This window comes from Condylostylus longicornis, unplaced genomic scaffold, assembly GCF_029603195.1.
Source record: "Condylostylus longicornis isolate FDR11 unplaced genomic scaffold, ASM2960319v2 ptg000080l, whole genome shotgun sequence".
NCBI classification, from domain to species: domain Eukaryota; kingdom Metazoa; phylum Arthropoda; class Insecta; order Diptera; family Dolichopodidae; genus Condylostylus; species Condylostylus longicornis.
The window spans coordinates 342,669-369,342 of NW_026578048.1; the positions used below are offsets into that span (position 1 = coordinate 342,669).

Below are 26,674 nucleotides of genomic sequence, written 5' to 3' on the forward strand. Positions count from 1 at the left end.
ACATTTATGTATACTTAACAAAATGTCTTAAAATTTCTCTACTTTCTTAAATTCAATATTTTTATACTTATTAAGCACATAAAATATCAACTCATATTTAGGTATAACAAATGTAAATTTTTTGTTTTTTTTTCTTTTTCGGAAATCTAAATTACATCTTAAAATGTTAAATTCATTGTTTACAATATTTTCATATGAAAATATTAGGTTTATTTATTTTAATAATTTTTAAGGGAAAAAAATTTGTTTAAAAAAAATTATCATAATAAAAAATCATATTTTATAGTAGCAATTGCACCCTTAAAAAATGTAACTGTAGCTTTGTTATTTTTACTCATTTATACTGTTATACACGCATTCATATTTACATATAACGTATACATATACATATATTACATTATACGTTGTATACTTACTTTATCATTTTATTGAGACATTTTTATATTAGATTTTATAATATTTAAGTCGATGATAAATAAAAGAAAATTGTAAACAAAAGATTATTAAATGTCACCATTGGTTACAAAAATAATAAAAAATAATTTTTTTTTGTTTTTTTTATAAAGAACTAGCTTTGTTATTATGATATCATGTATTTATGCTTAAAATTAATATTTGAAGTATATAAACCGAAATTTTGTAGCAAAAATACGTAATATGTGTGACAAATGGTAAATTTAACCCTTATGTGCACTGAAATTCGTAATTAAAATTATAAAATATATTGGTCAAAAATACTTTAATTAAAACTTTTATATAAAAAATCTATTAATATTTATTATTTTAAAATTAATTAATTAATTTTCTTTTTATTTACAGGTAAGCTACATTTTCTACTTTTCAAACTTTAAATTTGGTAAGCTACATACATGCAAATAAAAAAACTGATTTTATGTTATGCTATTTCATGAGTTATGCTAGAAAGTGGCATATAGTACATATTTACACTTTCTTTCTGTAGACTACAATCTTCAAAAATTTTCGTAAATTTAAAAAAAGTTGATCACCTGTTTATTATTCCAATTTTGATTAAGCTTTTGAAATGTCAATTAAGGAACTGGGTATATGTGGTAACTCTGTTTTTTTTTTTGTAAAGTGAGAAGCTTTGGAGATCTTATGGAGAAAATTCTCACTTTTCATTCTTTCATTTATTATAAATTATATTCTCACTTTGTATTTTCATTAATATAATAAAATAATTGCTGTCACGAAGGTTCTTTAAGTCCATTATTATCGTAACAGTCAAAAGAAAGAATTTCGATTGTCGTTTATATTCGATTATATTAAGCCAATTCAATATTTTTTGGTAGTGATTTTTATAAGGAAAAATAATTTTAATAAAATAAATATTATTAGCTAAATTATTAAGTATAACACTTATTCGGTTTTTGTACACGGGGAACAATTGAATTTTTAAAATATTTAAAAAATGCACCATAAATAGACGTTTTCAGACAATATTATAAATTCTTATAATATTGTAAGGTTAAGTGAAAAGTGAAATTTGTCATCAACTTTCATTTTGTCTATTTTGTAATTAAATGAGACACAGTGTTAACTAGTTCTAACCGTAATAAGTAATAAAAAACAAAAAAAAAATATTAACTTCGAGAAGGCAGTTAAGATTTTTTAACTTAGATTAAGATATTTTATGTCCGTTCTTATTACGAAAATTGAAAATTATAATGAAAAATAAAAAGTAATTATTACATTTTTTCGTAACAAAAAAAATGTTATTTTATTGTAAAAAAAATAATAATAATAAAAGAAAAATGAATCAAGGAAGAAAAGGATACTGCCGCGACTATCAATTCTTTTATATAGCAAAAAAATTTTCTTTTTTTTTCTTTTCAAGTTTATAAAAATGCTTAAACTTTGACTTTTAATGGTCGCTTCTTAAAACATTAACAGTTTGTATAAATGCCGTTAAATATGCGTTGATAAAAATTATTTTTATAAAATATTTTCCTTTTCACAAAAAAGGAATTTCACAAGATAATTTTAAATTAAAAAGATACTAAACATTTCAATGACAAAAAACAAAAAGAAAAAAGAAAATAAAATAAATAAATAAAATTAAATGAAATTAAGAACATCAAGTTTCTTTTTTTTATTACTTTCGTTGTTAAGATGACGGTTAGCAAGCTAATATAAAAATAATAATGTATATGAAATAGAGATAACAAAGATGTAGAAATTATAACAGAGTCGAATTAAGGTTTTGTTTTAGTCGAATTGTGTTTAGTTATTTCATCACATTACTGCGCCATGGTGCTAAGTAAAACACTATCAACTATTAATACAAAAAAAATTGCTGTTCCGTAGTTGTTCCGTAGTTGCAATTTCTAGTTATCCAGTTTTCAATCTTTTGATTTCAATGAATCAGATTTAAATATGTTTACATAAGTACAAGTTTTCAGTAAATCTAATTTCAACTATAAACTTTTACGTTAAGGATCAATTTGTACTCAATCCTGTTCACAGATTATGTGTGATCAAACGAAAATTTATTGGATTTGAAAAATGAAAGTTGGATTTACAAATCGTAAACATATTTTTGTGCAAGAATTAACAGAAGTGTGTCATAAAGGCTATGCAGATTTGGTGTTCTTTTTCCCATGCTTCTGAATAATGCAAAATCTTATCTTAACTTGCTGAAGCGAAGAGAATCGAATAACGAATTCAATATTTTAGAAAAGATTCGGTCGAAATTCTAATAAACCACTCATGTAACACGAAATGTGTACGAGAAAATGTGTAACTGCATGTTTTAATTACTTTTTACTATCAGATATACTTAAGTTTAAAAAAATGTCAAAAAAATAAATTGAGTTAAAATGTCAAATTCAATCTCATTTAGAGTTTCTCGTTCTCTTTAAAGTTTTAATGTAATTCATCTCTGGTTAGTTAAAATACAAAAAAAAAAACAAAACAATAAAGTTGATAATATAAAATTTAATTATTTAAGAAAAGCGAAAAATAATAATAACGATAAAAAAGGGTTCAATAATGCTCGCTTGTTCTATATACATATGTTGCCTTCTGTACTATACAAAATGCTTATTAAGTGAATACTTTTATTTCGGTTTTTTTTTGTTTTGTCATATTGGTGGAAATCTTCTGGTGTTGATGACAATAATATGTAAGTAATATTGTAGATGTTGATGTAACAATTTTTTTTTTTGTTTTAATATATTATTACTGTTGATATTGATTCCAACATTTTTTTTTGTTTCCATATTCTTTTAGTATTCTTTATTTTTTATGGTATGTACAAAATATACAGAATTTAACGAAAAAAAAAAATAAACAATTCTAATTGAATTGTTAAGGAAAACATCTTGATACTCAAGAAGTTTCACGCATATAAAAATTGGAAATACTTAATGTCTGCCAAGTTCACTTTATAAATATAATAAAAAACATATATTTATTATGTTTGCTATATAAAGACAGTAAAGTCTTGTTGGAATTTCTTTATAAATCTTCTCTTACCGTATCTCTATACGGGTACATAATCGTATTATGTATTATATTTGGAACCTATATATGTATATACAAATACATATACATATATAGGTACATAATTACTTGTATAAGAATAATATATCTAAATGAATGTACATTGTTTTGAACACGTCTGAAATATCATTTAATTTAATAATAGGTATATAGTAAATTCTGAATTAGGTATGATTTGATATACATACATACATATATACACACATTATGTATATATACATGTATCTATGGATCTGATGATGACAATGGTGATGATGATTGGGATTGTGTGTTTAAGGAATTTTGAAAAATTATACCATGAAAATATTTAAAGAATTTTTACAAAGCAAATTTCGCATCATATACCCATTTTCAGTATTTTATTTCAAATTTTTGAAGGAAGGAATTTTTTGAAATGATTGAATAAAAATAAAATAATTTTTATAATAAAAATATATTTGTTTTTGTTCTGTACGTACATAGGTACGTTACACTATCAGCATTATTAATTTTTGTTGTTTTATTGTCTTTATTATGGTCTTGATATAAATTTCTATGGAGATTCCTTCAATTTAATATTTTTTTTTTTTTGTGAAACTTTCTTTAAATATTCTTTTTTTAGTGTGTTTTTTTTTTCTTATTTTAAAAATGTCTGTTAATTTAGTTTTGATTGTGTTTTATTATTTTAATTTTATAAATTTATAATGGCAATTTGTTAAAAATAATTTTGAAATTAAGCATCAAAGTATGAGCAATCTCATTATTTTGTCTTTATTCTCTATTTTGTATTTTTGAAGATTTCATATTAGGTGTTAGGTAATTTGGGCAGGGGAAATTGAACTCCTCCCTGTGCAGATTTTGTGAGGACGGTGACGAAACCGCCGTGCACATCCTTTGGGACTGCTCGGTACTGGCTGGCCGGGCAGTTCGGAACTGCTGTTTAACTCCCTTAGACATATCTCCGACTTTATTCTTGCAACCGGGATATTATAAGTGGAAGCGTGGGGAGGCTATAATAAATCGTGAATGGTAGTATGTATAGAATAGAATTTATAGAAGGAATAACAAAAATTAGCTGATACACTTTTCCTTGAGAGGTTAACGTTAAATCTTATATTCATAATCAAGTATTTTGGTTGTGAATAATTCTTCGATTTATTCACATTAATTCTTGAAAGCGAATGTGAAGTTCTGAAATTTTCTATATAATTATTGCGATAATATTTTATAATTATTGCGGTTGTATTGTATTTTAAGTAGGAACATATTTAAAACAATGTTAAAATTCGAATTTTATTCCAAATCAAATTTAACATTATCCACAACTGGATTGCTCTTTATAAATTGAATACATCCGTAACTAATATGCTGTCAATCAACATGTTATATTTTTATAAAATGGGTCGATTATATGATTTAATAATAATATAGCCAAAAAATTATTTCATTAATTATACAAGAATATCTTGTTTAACTAATAGTATGTATGTATGTATTTTACGATTTATTTTTATAAATAAATTTTGACAGAAAATTCTTTTATAAATCTCAATGGTGAATAGCACATTTTACTCATCGATTATTTATTAAAAATTTTAACATATAGCTTGCGAATTTTAATATGAAAGAAGAAATATTCATGAATTAATTAATTTCTTAAAAATATTTTAAATATTTTCAACAAAATTAAATCTGTATAATTAAAGTTTTTCATTTTATTTACCAATCAAACATAATGTCTTTTGGAATAATTTTTAATTGAGAGAAAGAAAAAAAATGCAAAAATTTTCTCTTCAATATTGTATGTAAGCATGGTATATACGTGTATTATGTGAGAAAAATTATCGACGCAGTAATTTATAAATATTATTAGTTATTTTTGATATATACATTCATGCATACATTGAAGCTTAAAATATTAAAATTATTTCGGTTTTGGGTTCGGTTTAAACTTGTATAAAATAAAAAACAAAATATTTTTAATCCGGATAAAAACGTCATCTGAAATCTATACCCACTATATGTATGTTGTGTGTGCAGACATATATACATACATTATAAATAATTGTGTTACCATTGTTCATGATATATGTATATAGTTAGAGTACACATAATATGGGCATATACCACAAAATTTAATGAAGAATGTGTTGTATTGTAAACAAACAATTAACAAAATTATAAAGGTAAAAATAATTGTAATTTTAACAGTTACATAGTTATCGATTCAGAATCCGGATTAAATAAATTTTATTCTCGTGTTACTTTTTTTCTTCGTCTCGAATCATTAATTTAAAATCCAAGCAAGATAGTATTATATTGTGTAAAGGAGGTAGAAATATTTGTTAAGTTCAAAATACTTGGTTTTTTTTTTTTTGGTGTTGGTTTTATTTTCCTATTGAACAAAAGAATCAAAATCAAGAGAGATTTTTTTCTTACCTACCACATCCTATTTAAATAAATATTTGATTCATGTGTCTATGTAGATATTTGTGTGAGTCCCAAAATCTAACCTTCGTTCATTAAGTAAACATAAATAGGCTTTAGTAATGAAATATTTTCTATTGTAAAATATTATACTTATTTCAATGTGTTATTAATCATAATGGATATACATATGCCTTATAACACATACTCGAGTTTATAAAAATATTTGGGAATGTTTTTTAATTCTTTGTGGCCCGATTAAGACCCAAGTACAAAATAACGAAAAAAAAAAATCCTGGTAACATACGTTTTCTTTTTTCCATTTTTAATACCATACATCTATTTTCTATACTTTATTGTTCGTTATTAAGCGATTTGTTAAAAAATAAAACAGAGTATTTAGTTACAAATTCAGTTAATCTTTTCAATTTTGTAATTACAATGAAACTATTTAAACACGTATAAATAATAATATGTGTTATATATATGGACGTATTATAGAGACTAAAGAGTATTTAATTTATGTAAATAGTAGGTGCGATTAGGATTTAGAATTATAAAAATGAGTTTTTTATTCAATTAACGGGCTTAATAAGAGTATAGGTTACAAAATTTATAATTATGTATATGTTTATATTATATAAAGTTTTTATGGTTGTGTGAATACATTTTCTATGCATACACATGCTTTGTAAAAGGTGTACAAACTTATGCTGTTTTCTTTTAATTACGTAGAAGATGTTGAAAAAATTTTCTGTCAATTTTAACATTGATACAGCGGATATAATGTATATATATGCATTCAAAAAATAAATTAAAAAAAATACTGTTGAGTTGTAAAAAAAAATCCCGCCGCATGTTTTTAATAATTAATATTAATAGTTAATGATGCACAAGCTTACAAAATTAAATGTAGGTACTTCACGTAAAAATGATAATTAATAAATAAGAATAAAAATGTGTTTGTGGAATGAAAGCTGAGTATGAAAAGAGTTTGTGTGTTTGAATTTCGAAAAAAAGCAAAAAAATTGAAAATTTTCTGAAAAATTTTTAAAATGAATAATATTTGACATATTATCAATATTCAACGTTTTCCCTCTCTTTTTCTTCTCAACCAATGAAATCTTAACGCGCTGGTATCAAATCAAGAGTAATCATGATTAAAAATATTTAATTTTAACCGGTGTCACAAATAATTGAAAGAATAATGGTTATTGTTGCTTTTACAACAGAATTTTCCCTTGCATTCAGTCAGAACTGAGTGAGAAGCAAAAATAATGTTATTTTCGTTATTACTAACTGCTTTTTTTGAAAAACTTAGAAACAAAAGTTTATGTGTATGAAACGACTACTGTGTACTGACATAACAACACAATATTATTTATGTCCTCACTGCTTGTGTCTCACGAAAATTTACGTCAAATATTTCAATAAAAGACAAAATTAATTTAAACTGAAGAAAAAATTAAAAGAAACCAATTTAAGTTTGAAAACCTTTCTGCCTATACAATTTTAATATAACTAAGTGATTGTCTATTTTACTTGCAAATTAGTGATAAAATCTTTGATAATTCCTTAATATTTAATTTTATTCAAAAGTATTAAAGTTAAATTTCAAAATGTCTTCAAAATAAATTGAATTTTTCTATTTTTACAAATTTTATAAAAATTTCTTCACGATCTCTTTCTAAGTGCTTATTATACACTTTTTAAATCTACTTTATCCTTGAATTACATAAGTATATTTATAAAGGTGTTCATGGTGGTAAATTAATAACATTTGAAAAAATCGCCTTATTTTCATAATTTAAAATTCTAATTTCAATTGAAAATAAAGTTGGGTCAAACCAATGGTTTGTATTGTAGCACTTTTCCCTTCAGCAAGTGAAAATTCTGCTTTTAAATACAGTCTATGTATACCTATCAAACTATTAAAATTATTTTCATTCATATACAAAACTATTTCTAGAATTGCATATATTTAGGATGACGCATATATGCAGTGTTTGAAATAAAGCAAAAATTAATATAAAAAGGGGTTAACATAATGCTCGATTTTAAGGTTTAATTATGTGAGTTAAGAAAAATAATTATATTTTTTAATTTCATGGAATTTACCGTTAGCTTTTTATGTTTATAGAAATTTGAAAAAGCTTGCGGTTTCGGAAATATAAGGTGTCAAAAATTCAAATTTTACAAATTTCAAGAGGCCATAACTTGAGAGGGGAAGGAGATGGAAAAAAATTTTCTTCTAACGAAATGAACTATTTGTTAATGTCTAAAAGCCCATAAAATTTCAAGCTTCTACAGGCTGGGGTCTAGAAAATAAACGACATCAAAAATTTGGAAAAAACGGACTTTAGATAACGGTAAATTTGAGCGGCCATTTTGTTTTTCTAAAGTTAACCTTTAGTATACCCCGCTAGGGGAAGTAAGCCACTGCCTTTCTGCGTTTGCAAAATTTGAAAAATCCTTATGGTTTCATTGCACTAAATAGTTAAAGAATGGCATTTTTAGGGTTTTGTGGGGGTATAACTTCTAAAGGGGGAGAGATAGGTAAAAATTTTGTTCCACGAAAATAAGTTTCTAGTAAAAATCTATGTACGTACAAAATTTCAGCTTTCTATCTTCAAGGGTGTAGAAGTTTTGTAAACAGACACACGGACGGACGGACGGACGGACGGACGGACGGACGGACGGACGGACGGACGGACGGACGGACGGACGGACGGACAGAGTGAAACTAATAAGCACTTTTTTTTCAAAAATTTTTTGGAAAAGTGCTAAAAAGGAAAATAGAAAAGTAAATTCAATTACAACTTCTTGCTCATTTAAATATTTAATTTTTTAAGGTTAAAAAAACCACAAAAAGTTATTCATACAAAATTTTATTTATGTATAGGTACTTGTTTACTTTTAATACTATGGGGTAAATGTATATAGGAAAAAAAATATCCCAAAAAGGATTTCCGATGTAAAATTGTAGTTGCTAAGAAATGTATGTAAAAATGTGCTGTATGTAGTTTGTATACTTAATGTAAATTAATAAATTGCTGAATATTTACCGACCGCATTGTATATACAATAAGGAAGGTTATGTGATGGCAACAAATTTTGCATATTGAGCCTTCGGTGGGAACGCAATTCTCCATGGTAGGGAAGTGTATGTAAACTATTTTTAGCAACCTGTCGGCCTGCTAGTCTATGTGTGCACGTGCATATCTCAAGTTCGGCTGACCCGATTTTCATGACATTTTGTACGTGAGTTTCTTTTGGCTATGTCACGGATTGATCAATTTTTCGAATAATATCAGGTCCTGGGAACTGAACTTTTTTGCGGGCCAATTTTAAATTTTCGTCCATATAAAGGCAATAATCAACGAATTTCTTTGAAATTTAATGTTTTAATTTGGAGAAACATATACTTTTTTTTGGGACGATAAGGTCTCGGAAACCGAACCAGGGGTCGAATTTGCTTTTCTTTATCATATCTATGGAACTAATGATGGAATTTCTTGAAATTTGATATTTAAGTTCTGGTTGTTACCGAAACTAACTGGCGAGCATTTCAGGGAATTCGGCTAGTATAAAGCGAAAATCTACCAAGAGCCAAATTTACATTATTCTAGGTATGTTAACTAAAAGCTTGCTAACGCCCTAAAATTTGGAAAAAAAGTGTTTAATAGTCATTTCTATAATATTCTGTAACATTTTCACTTAACTAGACAATACACATTGCGGTCGATTATGTGCTGAACACATCAGATTTTTTTTGTTATTCCGCGATAGTATTTTTTCTCATTTTACCTTTTAATGGATAGAAATTAATTTTCAGTGTTTATTTTTAAAGTTAAAAGTGATAAAAATTTATTCGTCATTGAATATGATTTCAGGTTTTTGTTTTTTTTTTATTTGCAGTTGAATTATTATTTTTAATGTATAAAATTTACCAACAACTTTTTTCAACAATATTGTTATATTTGGTTCATATTGAAAGGTATTTACAACACCTAGGTTAGGTGAATAAATATATGTGTGTATAAACAGGTTCATTGTACCCATATATTGTCGATGTATAAACAATGTTGAAAATTCTATTTTCTAGAATTTTTATTAAACTCATGATTCTCATGATTAATAATCCACAAAAATACTTTGTTTAAATGCACATTCACAATTAATTGTTATACTGGTTTGTAAATATTTTGCAGATTTAAACAATATAGACTTTAGAACAGTTTAAAACCTATCTTGTAGTAAAATATCGACATTTGAATACATTGAATCTCAATTTTGTTAAACTATATATGTACATAGTTTTTGAGAAAATTTAATAATTATATTGTCTGTTTAATTTTAAATCAATAGAATAATGAACACCCCTATTAATGAACCGTATATACGAGTATATAGCAATTGTCAGTCAAAGTCATTAAGAATATTGATGAGGCAAAGAAAAAAGTGTGATAATTGGAAATCAATCTTGTAGTGTTTTGCAGTTAAATTATTCATAACATAAATTTCAGCAAAACTATATTTTGTATATTAAATATTCGAAAATTCAAGTATTATAAATAATTGAAGTGTAAATTTGATCGAAATTGCTCGTAAATTTAATTCCGATTTAATAAAATTTTGTCTTAAATCGTGTGGCGATTCAGATTTGTACGATTTGAAGATTAAAAACATTGATTATTGTTTTTTGAGAAGATTTTCAACTTCTTAAGAAGACTTGAAGTAACTTTATCAACAAAATGAATAAATATGTAATATAAATATGTACAACAGGAAGATGAAAAAAATTTTTGAAGGTGTGATCCTCTTAACAAAGTGCATTAATATAAAAATTCAAAATTTTATTAACAACAGCAAAAGTTAATTTAAAAAAGACACTTTAATAAAGTATAGAGACGATTTCAGATTTTACTTATTAAATATAATATTTTAAGGGATAAGAGCGTGTACAATGAAGAGGCATACCCCATACCGAGTCATTGACTGTGACTTTATATATATATATTTTTTTTTTATTTCTAATTGTTACAATATCAAATTTTATGTATTTGAAATAATAAAAAAGATTTTCATTTTAAAGAGGTCACCTCATGTCTTGTATAAACTAAAAATTACCATTGCTTTGCCACCCTCTGCGTTATTGTTAAACATGTTAAATTCAACATTTTATTTTGTTATTCATTTACCATAATATAATATATTCAATGTGAATGCGAATTCTTTTTTCATTATACAAAATCATAAAATAAAATTACAAGGGAAACTTGCAAGAATATTATTGGAAAAATAACGAATTTGAAGCGAGACAATAATATGTATAAAAAAAAAATCAATAGTTATGGGAGATGATTGTTACAATTTATGAACTATTTAAAGAACAAGGATAAAATAAAATAAAAAAAATTTTTACGAAAATAAGATTTTGTTGATGACATTCTCATTTCATCAGTTCGTTGTGTTTTTTTTGTAAAATGAAATCTGTATATAATTCTATGTACACATACTCATATTATAAAGCAATTCCCAATGTTGAAATTGCCTTCGAATAATAATATGTGAGTTAACAAATTATAAAAACGGGTGTGACTTTAGGAATGCTGGGTATTAAGTGAAATTTTGTACTATATATGTTTGTTATGTCACAGGAATGAAGCTGTGTCGAATATTATATAAGCTTATATCGATTGATTTATAAATAGTCGCCATTTTGCAATAACAATACATATTTAATTCAATCACTTTTAATTATTATAACAGTTTTACAATGCAGTAAATAAAGAAAAGTGAAACTTTTATGAAAAACATTTAAAAGTTGCAAAATTATCAAACAATGTTTGTCGACGACGATATGACAAATTTTCGTTTTTTCCTTGGGGCTCTAATGCACGTATTTGTACCCGTATTATAAAAATTTTGTTTTTATTTTAAGTATATATTCATTATATGTGTATGTATTACATTTGTTAATATACAGCGTGTTCAGAACTCAAATTGTGAATGAAAATAACTAAAAATTGTAATATTACGAACAATTTTCATGAGATATTTCGTTAAGAAGAAAACTAAGTTTAAGTCTGGTGACATTTTCTCTTATGATGTTAAATCTGTTCTCTTATGATTTGCACTTGGTTTATTCAATTTAGTTAACTGTTGGTTGTATTGCCACTTAAGTAAGAATAAGTCAAACTTTGAATTTCTATATCATTTGGCGCGTTTCTATATCATTTCTATATCATTTTTTGAATTTATTTGGTTTTTTAAATTTTACCCATTTATTAAGACATATCAAACATCTTGTATATATAATTCGAAAATAATACTATACTGTCTGAATTTTTAGATGGATATTCTACTCTACTGTCTCATTTAAGCTTAGTTTAACTTAATATAGATAAAAAAAAATAAGGGATTTATTTTTTGTACGTATTGTTTTAAATACCTTTGCAAAATAGAAAATATAAAACAAATACGAAAAAATATATAAATACGAATAAATATACATAAGAGAAAAGAAAAAAGAGGGTTAAAATATTTAGGATAAAATCCTGACAAATACTTTTCAAATGATAAAGGATTTCCTTTTACACCCATACCCATATGCATGCAGATAAAGATAATAAAGATACCATTATGTATACAAGTATGCATGCAGTTCTCTATATGTGTAAAAAAGGTATGTGCTTACAGATGTACACGGGAGTTATTATATACCCTGATTTAGAATGTTAAAAACTGTGAACAGATTCTTTTATTTGTACATACATTCAATTGTATAAATTATTGTGAATTAGTTGTACTTATATTTATGGCAATTGAGTATAACAGTTTTAGAGAAAAACCAAATTTATAATTTTTTTTTCCTTTATACTCAATTTGAGATTTATGTTGGCGCGATAATGTTATTTTGAAGAGCAGTAATTTTTTTTTTATTTAATTCTTATTAATTGTACGTAGTTGGTTTGTTTTTAGAAATTACAGATTAGTTAAAAATATTTGTATTTTAAGTTTTAATGACTTATTGCGTCGTCAATGCCCCTTTGTTCGTTCAAAATACGTAAAGCTTATTCTTTCATATTAATTAGGTGTAATTTTAGTTATTAAATTTTTGTTTGTAAATTGGTTACGATTTCTGAAATTGATACATATTGTGATAATAATGTAATTTGTATGTTTTCAAATTTTTAAACACAAAATTTAAGAAAAAAATTTACAACAAATTCAGTAGATCTTTAATTTCCCATTTGTTTAGTTAAGAGTTAATAATCTTACTTCACTAGTCATTCTAAATTAGTTATTCTAATATTATTTTAATTTTTTCTTGTATTTCTGCAAAAAAATTATTCATACATCTATCCTTATTTACAAAAAAATTATTATATTAAGGCCAATTTTAAAACCCTTAGTTGTTGTAAAAAAAAATTGTTTTTATATTTTTAATAACATGCGCAGTTTTAATAGTTTGACACATATTGTTAATTTGACACCTTTTGATATGTCAATATTAGCAATGAGTTCCAACTCATATTGCAGTACGAAATTAATCAATAATTAATTTAAAAAGTAAATTATTATTAAAAATTGTAAAATTTTTCAAAAAAAAAAAAAAATGATTAATTTAATATGGCAATAAAATTATTTAAATTAACGTTACTTATTAAAATAAGGTTACACATAGGTTTACGAATTTCGAATATAATAAAAATGTAAGGTTTTCAGTCCAGACGTACATATTTAGTAAGCTACATAATTAGTAAGCTATATTCATTAAATAGGAGTTTTAATTAAAGTAAAATTTTACAAATGTATATGTAGCTTTCGATGCATACTTAGTTTACAATCAGTCAGGTTAACATTGGACTCAAACATAATCGTAGATTTTTTAGTATTTGTAAATATGTTCTGCTGCATATATATAAAAGAATTTAGTGGAAATCCGTATTCTAAATTTTATAAAATATACTTAATTATAATTAATTTTAGACTAATTTGAAAAGCCTTAAATTGACAAAGGAAATTAAAATTAACATTAGCAATAAATTCAAATTAAAGCAGCACCTTTATCAATATAATAACACGTATTAATTTAACAGAATTCGAACGTAATTTTTTTTTCAAGTACTCATAGGTATACATACATCATTTCCAATCAAAAAAGGAAACCTTAAACAAAAATTTAAAAGCAAAAATCATCATCGGTTTCAATATCAAAACCTATAAATAAGTATATTTTACAAATTAAATATACAAAATGTCAAATTTGTTATGACATATAGACACTCACTCATTGAATTATTTAAACGCCATTATTATTATGTTTGTATTATGAAATATAGATGGCGTTTACGGTATATTTTATTTATTTAGTAATAGAGAAACTATTTAAATTTTGAAGTGTTTATCAAAATTGAAATAAAACAAACAAGAGAAAAATTCATATGTACTCGTAATTCAGGAAATGAAAACCATTATTTTTTTTTTGCTAAAAAATATTTTTGAAATTGATATTTTAATTGTTATATTTAAGGAACTACATGAGAGAGAAAAATTTTTTTTAAAAATTAAAATAAACACTCGAAATTCACTTAATAATTTTCATTTAAAAAATTTTTCAACATTCTGTTGATATTTTTTTTTTTGTCTCAACAACGTTTTCGTGCGAAATGCATGTGTCTTTTTTTTTTTATTACAAAATCATTAAAGAAAGAGACTTCATATCCTTGATTATCAATATCCATTTATAGTGGTGTTAAAACTAAAAAACAATTTACAGACGTTGATTTGGTGTATTCTTTTCTTTTCATTTCTAAAAAAAAACAACCCAACCGTTTTAAAGAAAGAGGCGATGAAAACCAAAAATAATAAAAAAAAATGAATGTTCTTATATGGATCATCTGTCGTCCTATCAACCATATTTATGACATATGAGCATTTTTTTCTTTTTGTTCTTTTAATATTTTTATAAATTTATTCAGATGTGACTGCGTTTTCTTTAAGTTTTTTAGGGTTTTGTTTTGCGTCTTTTTCTATCAAATAGTTTTAAAGATTAAAGAGTTTTTTTTTTGTTTTTTTATATTGTGAAATTTATACTATAGTCTTATATCCCTGAAATATATATACATGTAATAATAATAGTCCTTTCAATAATAATAAAAATAATAATAATCCTTAAATAAATTTAAGTAGATAAAATGCCCATCTATATGTATGCTTGTATATATGTTTTATATATAATATAGTTAATATACAAACACACATATCCTTGGTATAAAGAAAAGCCTATAGAAAATGAATATAATAAAAAGGACGAAATTTTATTGACCGTTTTCCGTATATCAAATCTTTGTTATTTTATTTATGTTATTATTATTTTTTTTTTATATCGGATCATATTTATATCCTTTTGACGATTTTTTTTTTATGGTATGATGAAAAAAAAAGGAGAGGAAAAAATAAATTCTAAAAATATTACTTTTTTTTTTCATATTATTGTTTTTAATTAAATGTGAATGTCAAGTAAATGTTTGTAGTACAGAAAAAGATGAAAAATGTTATAATTTTGAATTCGATATAGTTTGAATAAAAAGCAAAGAAATATGAGCAAAGAACTTGTTTCTAATATTGACTGTCTCTGTAAATGAATTTAAGAAAATTAAAGGGACACCAGAGTGCAATGACTCTTGTCACACACACACACAAATTAACATTTTTAATTTATACTTTTTTTTCGAGCGACTCAATTACTACTTATTAAAAGCTATTTGAAAGGTGATGACATAAGTATTTGACCATCAAATTTTTTGTGTGACCGCCGGGTAGGTATATGTTTGAAATATTGTAGCATAGTTAATTATAGTTATATTATATTATGCTTTAAACTATAGAAATTCGATTTTAATTTTCAATTTTTCATTAGTTTTTTAGGCAATTTACGTGTTATAATTTTCATTTTTCGGAGCTCATTTAATAAACTATATGGTAAAATAACAAAATTTAATAAAATATTTCTCTTCATTTTAATATTTACTTAATCAATCAATTTGGAAATCCTATAAATACATTAACACGAGATCAAAAATTGAAAATCTATAGGACCGTTTATAATTTTGCCAATGTTTGCTTATTTTCTTTTGAATTATCTTTTTATATCCTTTATATCCTTACCGTAAAAAAAAAGCCTTACAATTTTTCTAAAAACTTTTATACGGTTCTTAAGCTATTGTTTGTTTTAATATTAGAAATATTAATATACAAATACATATATATCTACAAATATATGTATGTTTTAGTAAAATAAAAATATTTCCAAGTTCCGGACATCTTTTTTTGTACAAATGAATGTTATACAAAACATAGGTACTTATATTCTTTTGGCTAATTTAACAATATTCTCAACAAAAAAGGATTGTTTTCAAATCTCAAATTTTGTCTTTATGCTTTTTGTTTTTAGTTATTATTGTTTGTGTTTTGATTGTTTAAATGCGGTTTCCGGAATGTCACATATATGTATGTACATATTTTACAGCAAAAATTTTCAAACTTTTTTTTTTTTAAAATTCTTCTATAATAGTCTCAGTTATTTTAATATTGTTGTTCATTTAAGTATGATAGTATGTTATATGTAGGTATATGAAAGTTTCTATTTCCTATTTTTTTGCATATTATGACACTGACATTTTATTTATAGCATAATATACTGTTATAGGGTTTTTAGGTATCAGTAAATATAAGTAGTATGAAATACTAAATGTACTGTAAATTTTTGTATATGAATATTTTATTAGTTTTTTTTTCTTCGATATAAAAATAGAATAAATAAATAAAATTTCAAGAAAAAAAAAAGGTTTATTTTTTATTTTATAATAATTCTGTGGTTATTGGAAAAAACTGCCTAATTCCATATTTGCATTTCTTAAAATTTATTTGAAATTCTAGTTGCTTACTAGTTATACGTTATACTACAAAACCAATCCTTATATTCTTATAAAAAATTATCCGCATCCGAATTCCTACATTACCATAAAATCAGACTTTAATGTCTGTATATTTTCCAATTTAGTGAAATTTAACGCAATCAAACACAGCTTATAAATTTTGTTTGATTTAATCAAAGTTTCAAACCTAATACATACAAATAATATTTCATGTTTTAATGACGCCTTGATTTCTTCTTAAAACCACAGAAATTTTGAATATTTATATTGAATTTGAACTCTATATGCATTTAAATAGGAAATATGACACTATATTGATATTAACATTACTATTAGAATGCTTTCGTTTATTTTTCTTTGAAAGAAGAGAAATGAATAATACTGTATGACGCCATATATGTATGTACGTACAACATGCAAATATTTATATTGATTATTAGTATATGAAATGCATTTGAGAAATAATATCGAATGATTGCGAAATAAAAATTTATTGTCTATGAAAAAAAAAATTAAAACAAGTGCAATCAATTTTTTTTAGTGTTCAAAACTGAATGTATACATACATATACATACGTTAAATGCAATTTGCACGTACATCGAGGCGCAAAAATATAAATCAATAAAAATAATGCGTTTTTATTTAAATCAAATTGAGATCTAGAAATTATACAATTTTTCTATTATATTTAACCTTCAATTCATATGAATAATAAATGAAATTCCGTATAATCCGTACATACATAAGTATGTACATACATATGTATACATTTGTAATAATATTGATTTATACAATGAATAAATGAATTACTGAAATGAACAAATGTTTTACTTTTGTTACACGTCATGTGTGTGCAAAATTATATTACGAATTTCTTATAGTTCTCGAAGCAGGAATTAATTTAATTGGAAATTTGAATATTCATATTTCAATACTATATGTACATATATTTAATTGTATTATTTTTCAAACATAGTAATTTTTGGGTTATTAGAATTTTAAATTGCTTAAACATTTTGTAGAAAAAATTGCATTAAATGTACCTTTTTAATATTGATGACAGTTTCATATAATTTTTTATTAACAGGAAAAATAGCTTGTTTTCTGTCATGTACAATAAGATATGGCAACAAAAAGAGAAAATGAGTATATTGACAGAGAATTGTAACTAAATTTTAATTAAAATGGCAATCAAAAATTACAATGTTTTTACTAATAATATAAATTACGTGAAGTATCGTAGGAATGGTGGTGCCACAAAATGTGTCACTTTTTGGCATTTCATAAAAAGCGTATACATGTTATACTGATTATTTTACATAAAGTGGCAAATAATTTCAAAGGATATCTAGATCAGATGATAATCTAGAATCATCTAGAGCAGATGATAATCTAGGTTTTGAATTGTTAATATATGAGTTTTGAAAACAGACAACAGTTAAAGGCATGCTAACAAAAGTTAAGATGAAAAATTTCATTAACAATTGACGCTAGATTTTATCTACTATATCTATCGTACTAGATTGACGCTAGATGTCAAGTACGATCAATTTATAATGATATATGATTAATTTACTGTTATCGTTATATTCTCCTTAATTTAATAAAGTAAATTTGATATAGAAATGAACTTGTTCATAAATAATAAACTAAGTGAATATTACATAATTTTTATGAAGTAGCTAATTCAAACACAAATTAAATTAGTTTAAAAATTAGATTCACTTGTACAGCATAATTATAATAAAAATTCATATATCAAACGTGATTTGTTCCCTATATTTTGGAATTATACATTTGTTATAGTATAAATATAACAAAATAAGAAACCTCTATATAAATTGCTATACTTATCCTTATAATTGTAAGGTGTAATTGTAAGGTAGTTAAATTTTTGTTGATAACACTATTTATTAAATTTACTCCCACTATCATTATCATAAACATTAAATAATAATAAAAAACATAAATGCAAGTATATTTATAACTTTATTGTAATCTGTTTGTAAAAGTGGATATTATGATATACCTTAATGAATTCAATTAATTATAGGTGTTCAAAAAATAAACATATTTATTATGAGAGTATAATTTGTATATATATATGAATATGTATACAATGTAAGTTTCAATTTAATTTTATTACATTTTTAAGCTAGAAAAAAATGACTAATAAAACCTGTTGAAAATTTGAAATTATATGTCATAACTAATTCTAATTTCCGACTTCAATTAATTTTATTATATTTTTCTCTTTAACACATTTTTGTTTTTAATGGATATTTTACAGAACATTTCACTTACATATGTTTGTATATCTATAAAACCTTAATTACCTGACCTTTTAATTTTAAATTTTGTTTTTCTTCCTTTTTCATTTTATTTTCAAAATATTGTCATCGATCATTAGGTATACACATGCAGTGTGGTGCATTTCAAAATTAAAGAGAGGAAAACAACAGATCATAAATAATATTATATAAAAATTTTCTCATTAAATTAAGTAATTTTTTTTTAAAAAATTTGAGAAAATTTCCTAACTGAATAACTTCGAATTGTAAAAATAAATGTTGAAAAGAATTAAATAAGAAGAACCTTAAATGATTATTAAGATCATTTTCAGTCTTTTAAATAATTCCTTTACGGCATACAAAAATAACAAAAGCGTTATACAATTTAAAAAATTAAAAAAAGCGATAAAAAGAAATGAAAAAGAAATAAAAAGACACTTTTAAAATTAATTGGGTAATAATGTTTTTTGAAAAAATGGCAGCTGGTCTCTTATTCTTTCATAATATTTTAATTCTTTTATATTAATTTCAAAGATGATTCTGATATGATTTTCTTAAAGAGTGTTGTTAAACACGTTTTGAATATCTTTAAAAAAAAAATATTGAAGTTTAAAAAAAAATAATTTTTTTTTTGCTCTATACCTTGAAATTCACGGCATAAATGAATTTAAAAGCAAGTGTAAAATGTGTTTTAACAAAATTCTTGAACAATAAATTCCTGAGCAATTACTTTTTTCTTTTATTTGATTACCCCATTTGATTATATGCTAAAATTTTGTGTATGTTTAAGATCTCTGGTAATCCCTCGAAATCCCGTATTTTGCCACTCCCTATGACCACATTTGTTGACTTTTAATTTTCTATTTCGCCTTTTCTTCCAATTAGAGTCCCTCAAAACTTAAAAGTGCCAAGATAATACTTAAATTTTTGTTTGAAATTCTAACAACAATTTTCAGAAATCAATAAACATTTTATATGTGTATATACGTATGTCATCGATGTAAAGTTTTTTCTCTTCTAAATTCGATATGAACAATATAGTGTCAAATTTTATTCGGTATACACTTTCATTTATCAGAAAATTGGAATAGCCTTAATGAAATAGTTCGAAAGTGTTAAGAGCATTTTCAACTTTCAATAGATTATATTTTTAATTGTTGCAAAACTACAAAGCCAAATTTAAAGTTTCTTTTTATTTCTGATTAGCACTGTATAGTCCATGATAAAATATTGACGCATATGTACATTAAAATATGTCGTCCTGTGTCACAATTTAGCGTATAAATAACAAATAATAATATAATTATACTATATTAATATACATTATATAGATATAACTATTCTTAGTTCTTTTTTTTTCTTAACTTATATTGCCATCATATGAATGCAATCATAAACTATATTATAAATATGCTTTTAACCCTCCAATTGTTGTCATTATTATGATCATCGTAATTATCATTATTATCATCAAGTCAAAATTCACATGTATCATAATAAGTTAGTTGGTTGTATATATTATTATATATATACATTATACATATACATATTACGTATATATTTTTCGTCATTAATATCTTTTATTTTCAGTGTTACCTAATTAATCATTTAACGCGTTAAAACCTAATACTTTGTTTACACCCATTCATATATAATATAAATGAACATTGTGAATGTAATATAAAAGTTATGGAATTTCTTTTGTATAAGTATATACATATATAATATAAGAAAAAAAATTTTTAAATTTTTCACAAAGAATTGAAAAAATAAAAATAAAATTTAGAGGAGGATAATGAAAAACAACTGAGCACGGCCGGTGTATTGTTTAAAATAAAAAGGTAATAATGAAAAACTTTGCCGCTGTTCTTTGTACAACAATATAAAAAATTTTGTACTTTATGCATAATATCGCTCTCAGTTATATAATTATATAATCATAATTGTGGCATATTATATACTTACACAAAAACAGTAATATTTCATATTATAAGAATATATTAAGGGTTAAAAGTTGAGATCAGTGATTACCTGTCCGACTGAAGAAATTTTTCTCAATTTGTTAAATTTAATTTCATTTTTTTTTTATTTTTTTATTTATTTATTTGTTCTTTAATTTTTTTAAATATATTTGCCTTTTATGATTTTTAAAGAATTCTTACCGATATTAACCAATTTGATTTTAATATATATAATGGAAGTTATTTCTATAGTTTCTCTTTACCGAAATTACATACATATATATATACAGTGAGATACTTTAAAAATGTATATTATCAACTTTGGCCAAGTTAGTTTGTTCAAAAATAATTCATTAATTATTAAATTTTTAGGAGTAGCTTGAAATGAATGCGAATTTTAAATAAAAACTGACTTCAAACCGATTTTGACAAAAACTATTTTGTTTTGTTAATCAAACTTGTGAGTTGAAATTGAACTACGGTATAGAAGGGTAGTAATCATACATTTTTATTCTTAATAAATAAATTTTTCAAATGTATGTGAAATATTTATCACAAAATATTCTACAGGTTGAAAAAATATTTATATGAAATATTAATCGCATTTATTAAACAGTTGTAACATATCAAACATTTTGTTTGATTTGATGAAATGAAAGTTAGATTGATTGAATGATTGTTTGCTGCATAAACGTACTTGAACTTTGTTTGATGTTTTGTTTAATACATTTTGTTTGAAGAGTAAAACAATATTAATTAAAAATGTCCGAAATTATACAATAACTGGTGTTCAAATCAAAAATATTTTACTGTTTTTAAAAGATTGCTTCCAAAAGTGATTTGTTCAAATCATTATTTTATATCTTCTTTAATAGTGTTTATCCCCTTTTTTTATACAACTTTTTTTTAGATCTACCTTTATAATAATATTTAAAATAAAAAAAATTTTGTTTTTATCTTAAAGAATATTTACCCTTTAAACAATTTTTTTTATCTTTTTTTTATTTCATCAAATGTACGATCGTCCTAATGGATGTTTCATTACGATTGATGATGATATAATTAATGACATTTCTCTAAACATTTCAGATTTCTTAATTTGTTTAAGAAAAAATTTTAAAAGTCAGTCAGTTGCTGAAATGAAATGAATCCGCATATCGAATAGAATTGTCTAATTTGACATATTGTTCATTTTGACATATTTCGATTCTTTTTCTCTTTTATAAAATCATAAATTATTTTAACTTTATTATTAAATTGTTATGGTAAATTAGTTGATTTCTGAAATATCTATATAATTTTATAATATTCATTTGTATATAATAGTGGTTTGGATATAATTATTATCACTGTAAGAGATATACGTTTTTAATTTCATATTAGATGGGGGTCTAATATTTGGTTTTTTTGTTTTGAAATAATTATATTTACTGAGAGGCATTACAAATTGTATAAATATAATGGTAGTACTTGTTTACCTGTAAAGGTATGCATGTATATTGTTCAAATGCATAGGTATATATTTAATAATGTACAAATTTGATACGGTTAATATTAAATTACTAATTTTAATTGGAATTATGGGTTTCAAATGAATATAGAAGGTATAGAACTAATATATTAAATGTGATTTTTGAATTGATTTTTAATATATTTATATTAGGTACTTATATACCTAATTTTTTAAAAAAGGAGGTAAGAATAAAAAAGATATGCGATTTATAACAGTCATATATATGCAATCGGGTTGGATTCGGCATTATTTCTTGTCTTTTAAATCCATTTTTTCAATTCACAATAATTTTTTTTTTCGAATTTCTCTTTAAGAAGAAGGTAATTGTGAATTTTGATAAACATATTATCATTAAATCGAACCACATTCGTCAAAATTTGGAATTATGAGCTTCCGTTTTCCATAGATGACTTCAAAAATACTTTAATTTCCTATCAATTTCTCGAGATTTGGCGACAATAATCTATTGTTAATATAATAATAGCAAATTGCAAACTATAAAAACTTTCCTTTAAAGTTTGCAGTTTAATATTTTTAAAATTGTTGAAAAGCCTTCTCATATAAACGTTTTTTTTTAAATATTTTGCACCATATTTTCCGTAAAATTTAAATACCTTTTAACAACCGTGAAACTTTGCAATTACAATCAATTGTTTTTCAATTATTTATTAGGTATTATTAATTTTTTTCGTTTAAATTTATTGTTTTTTTTATATGTTTTTATGTTATATAATTTTATTTTTAGAAAAAAGAAATTGTTTAGCATTAAAAAGACAAGGTCCCTAAATTATCAACCAAGTGTATGTGTATTTTATATATAATAAAAGTGAAATGATAATAAAATAATTTGTAAATTCTTTTGATATTTTCGTGTAATAAATTCTAAAAAATAGCATCACGTACAAGTTTGTGGGGTGGTTTGCTTTTTATTAAGTTCTAAATAGTCGTTAAAAATTTGTTACAGTCAAGTACTTTAATTTTGAGAACAAAAGAAAAACTGGTATACTTACCTAGTGTATATTCAGTGGAGAAAGTTTTTAATTTTGTTTTTATTTTATTTTATACATAAATTTTTTAGTCAATTGAAGATTATAGAAGGCCAACGTTATAAGAAAGATTATCGGAAAGAGAGAGAGATATGAAAATTTCAAGTAAAAAAAAAATCAATTTTAAAAATCAATAGTGATTATTGAAGAAAATAAAGCAATAAATTCACCCCCAGAAATTCTTTTATTCTTTCTTAATTTTAACACCTTTCTCTTAATATATTTAAGGTTGTTAATAGTAGTTTAAATACATGAAGGGTGTTAATTCGTGACATTCCATGTAAGAATAAGACAAATAGAGGATAATCTACAAGGAATTTTATTTTTAAATTTCTAAATGAAAATCGTATCCGAATTTCTTATCGGCTGTAGGGGTTACTTTTTTAAGAATTTATAAAAATTTGATTTTAATATTAAACCTGGCTGAGATTTGCAGCTAGCAAAAAAAAGTGTTTCTGTGTTATTAATAGAAAAGGAAGTATCTCTTCTGCATTGCTAACTGTAACACAATTTTTAAAATGAAAGCAATTCCAAACTACGAACATATTCCGAATGTGGTAGAGTTAAATGACTCGCTTTATATGATTCACTAAATGTTAGTTATTATAAATGTAAGTACTATTCAACAATTTTAAAAGAGCTACCGTCAACGTATGTTGTGTAATATTATGTAGCTTCATTACGAAAGTAACAAAAAAATTTCGAATTCGAATGAAAATTTTATTAATTAACAAATAAACAATAAAAAAAATATTTTAAAAAGTTTAGAGGAATGAGAAGTTTATTTTGACACTTTAAATAAATTTCGCTGGACATTAAAATTCTTTTCATTTCTACGTATATATTTGATATTTGAAATTTGAAAGAAAATTCCTCTCATTCCAATAATTTGTTTGTTTCCTTTAAATTAATTCAGGTTATCCTTATATTTAAATTTTCTTATTGAAATTGAAAATGTTTATATTTTTACGACTGTATGTGTGTTGAAGGTTGAATTTAATACAAAAATAAAATATTTTTAAAGGAGATTTTTTTTTTGTTATATTTGTACAATATTGAAATAAAATGTGTGTATGTAAATTACATGCATGATAAAATTAAATTGAAAAGAAAATATAAAATAAAAATTCTTGATGTTTATTTATTTTTTAATTTAAATGTTTAAAATGCACACATCCTTTTCAATTTTTTCTTATTCAATTTTATTGGGGATTTTATTTTTCTCTTCTATCTTTCATAGAACAGAACAAGTGGATAAAGGAATTTTCATTTCAAATTTAATATTACAAAAAAAAAATGAAAATAAAAGGAAGTTCAATTTCAATAATATTCGAAAAGAAATTAAATAAAAAAGTGATACAATATGAAAAAAAAGGCTGTTTTTAAATCCTATCAAATCTCGAGATCATCGCATCTATCCTAAATAGATGAAATTTATATACTAGAGAAAAAAAAATAAATATTAAAGGAAACGAAATTTAAATTTAATATTAAATTCTGAGATAAAGTCTCAATATTTACATATCACGTGTATACCACCACCGTGTCACATTTATGTTCTTTAAAAGCATGGGAGTTTTGGTATAAGTAGTTGAATTTTACTCTCTTTCTCCCTGTAGTTTAGTTTTATTCCAACTGTAATTGATTTGCGTTTTACTCTCAATGTAGTTAGGTTGAGTTGCTCATTGTAGTTAAGTTACTTTCTCGTTCATTCGTGTTTTATTCTCTCTGTGTTATTACGAAATATTATATGCAAGATTTTAATTATGCATTATAAAAAATTTTCTCAAAAATTGTTTTCGTCAATTTATTTTAATGTTAAACAAAATAAATGTTTCATCTATGCAGAAATTATATTTGAGTACTGTTATACGGTATCTTAAAATTCTTTTACACATTCATATGGTTGACTGAGTATGTTTTCCTGAAAAAAAAAAAACAAAAAATTATTTTTGGTGTAAAATTGACGTACCTTTGATGGTGTGAATTTTTTTTTGTTTTGTGAAAAAATATGTATATTACAATATGATTTCAAAGTACAGGGTCGTCTTAAACTTATTGAATATAAATTAAATATAATAATATTAAATTAAAAATAAAAATCGAAAATTATAAATGAAAGTGTTTCCGAGGTGTTATTTTTTTGAGTTTCAATTGTGAAATAAAAAAAATTGAGTGCCATGCCACTTTTGTTTTCGTCTAAAAGTCAAATTATTGTTCAAAAATTTTCAATAATTGTTTTCTAACATGAATGATGTTAATCTGATGTTAATCTTTGAAATTGGCAAGCTTTTCTGTAGTACCCTACTTGTCTGTAGTAAACCAATTAATAAGGTATTCTTAAACATTTGCATTTCACTCGTTGTGCCATTTTCTCTGTCTTATAAGACTCGGTACTTTAACTTACGATATTTACATATTTTTGAATTAAATAATTTTTGTTCGTTTGAAGGCAATATCATTTTTCTTTTTAATTTTTAATCATACTGAAAATTTTTATACATTTCTACATTTTCATCCCACATAACAATCAACCGTCATTCTATCAACTTGTGATCCTTTTTTTGACGAATTCTTTAAGTTATTTCCGCTCAACAAAGCAAATTTTTCAGAAAAATCTTTAATAAAAAAAAATCACAAAAAAAAATTGGAAAATTCAACGTTCTTTACGTGAATTTTTCCGCTACGTTATTCGTTTATTTTCTATTGCCCTTTTTTTGTTTTTGTTTTTTTCTCTTATTCATGCCCTTTTTCTTTGTTTTAGATTTGTTTTTTCTCTTTTTTACTTGTTGTTTTTATTCAAAAGTATTATTTTTGAGCTATAAGGAGAAAATTAAGTTAATAAGAATACAAGGAGCAAAAAAAAGTAGGATAAATACAAAATAAAAAAAAGGATAAATCAAAAAGATAAAAAGAATTTACGGTAAAAGCTAGTTACAATCCTCGTCATCGTATAATCTATATAAGATTTCAAAAAAAAAAAAAGTG

At 23.8% G+C, this 26,674-nt stretch overlaps 1 protein-coding gene across 1 annotated transcript in view; it reads left to right on the forward strand.

The window, feature by feature from the left end:
• The window catches only part of LOC129613007 (histone-lysine N-methyltransferase trithorax), a 120,428-nt gene that overhangs the window by 51,184 nt on the left and 42,570 nt on the right, over nt 1–26,674 (forward strand). The gene's annotated exons all lie outside the window — the stretch shown is intronic.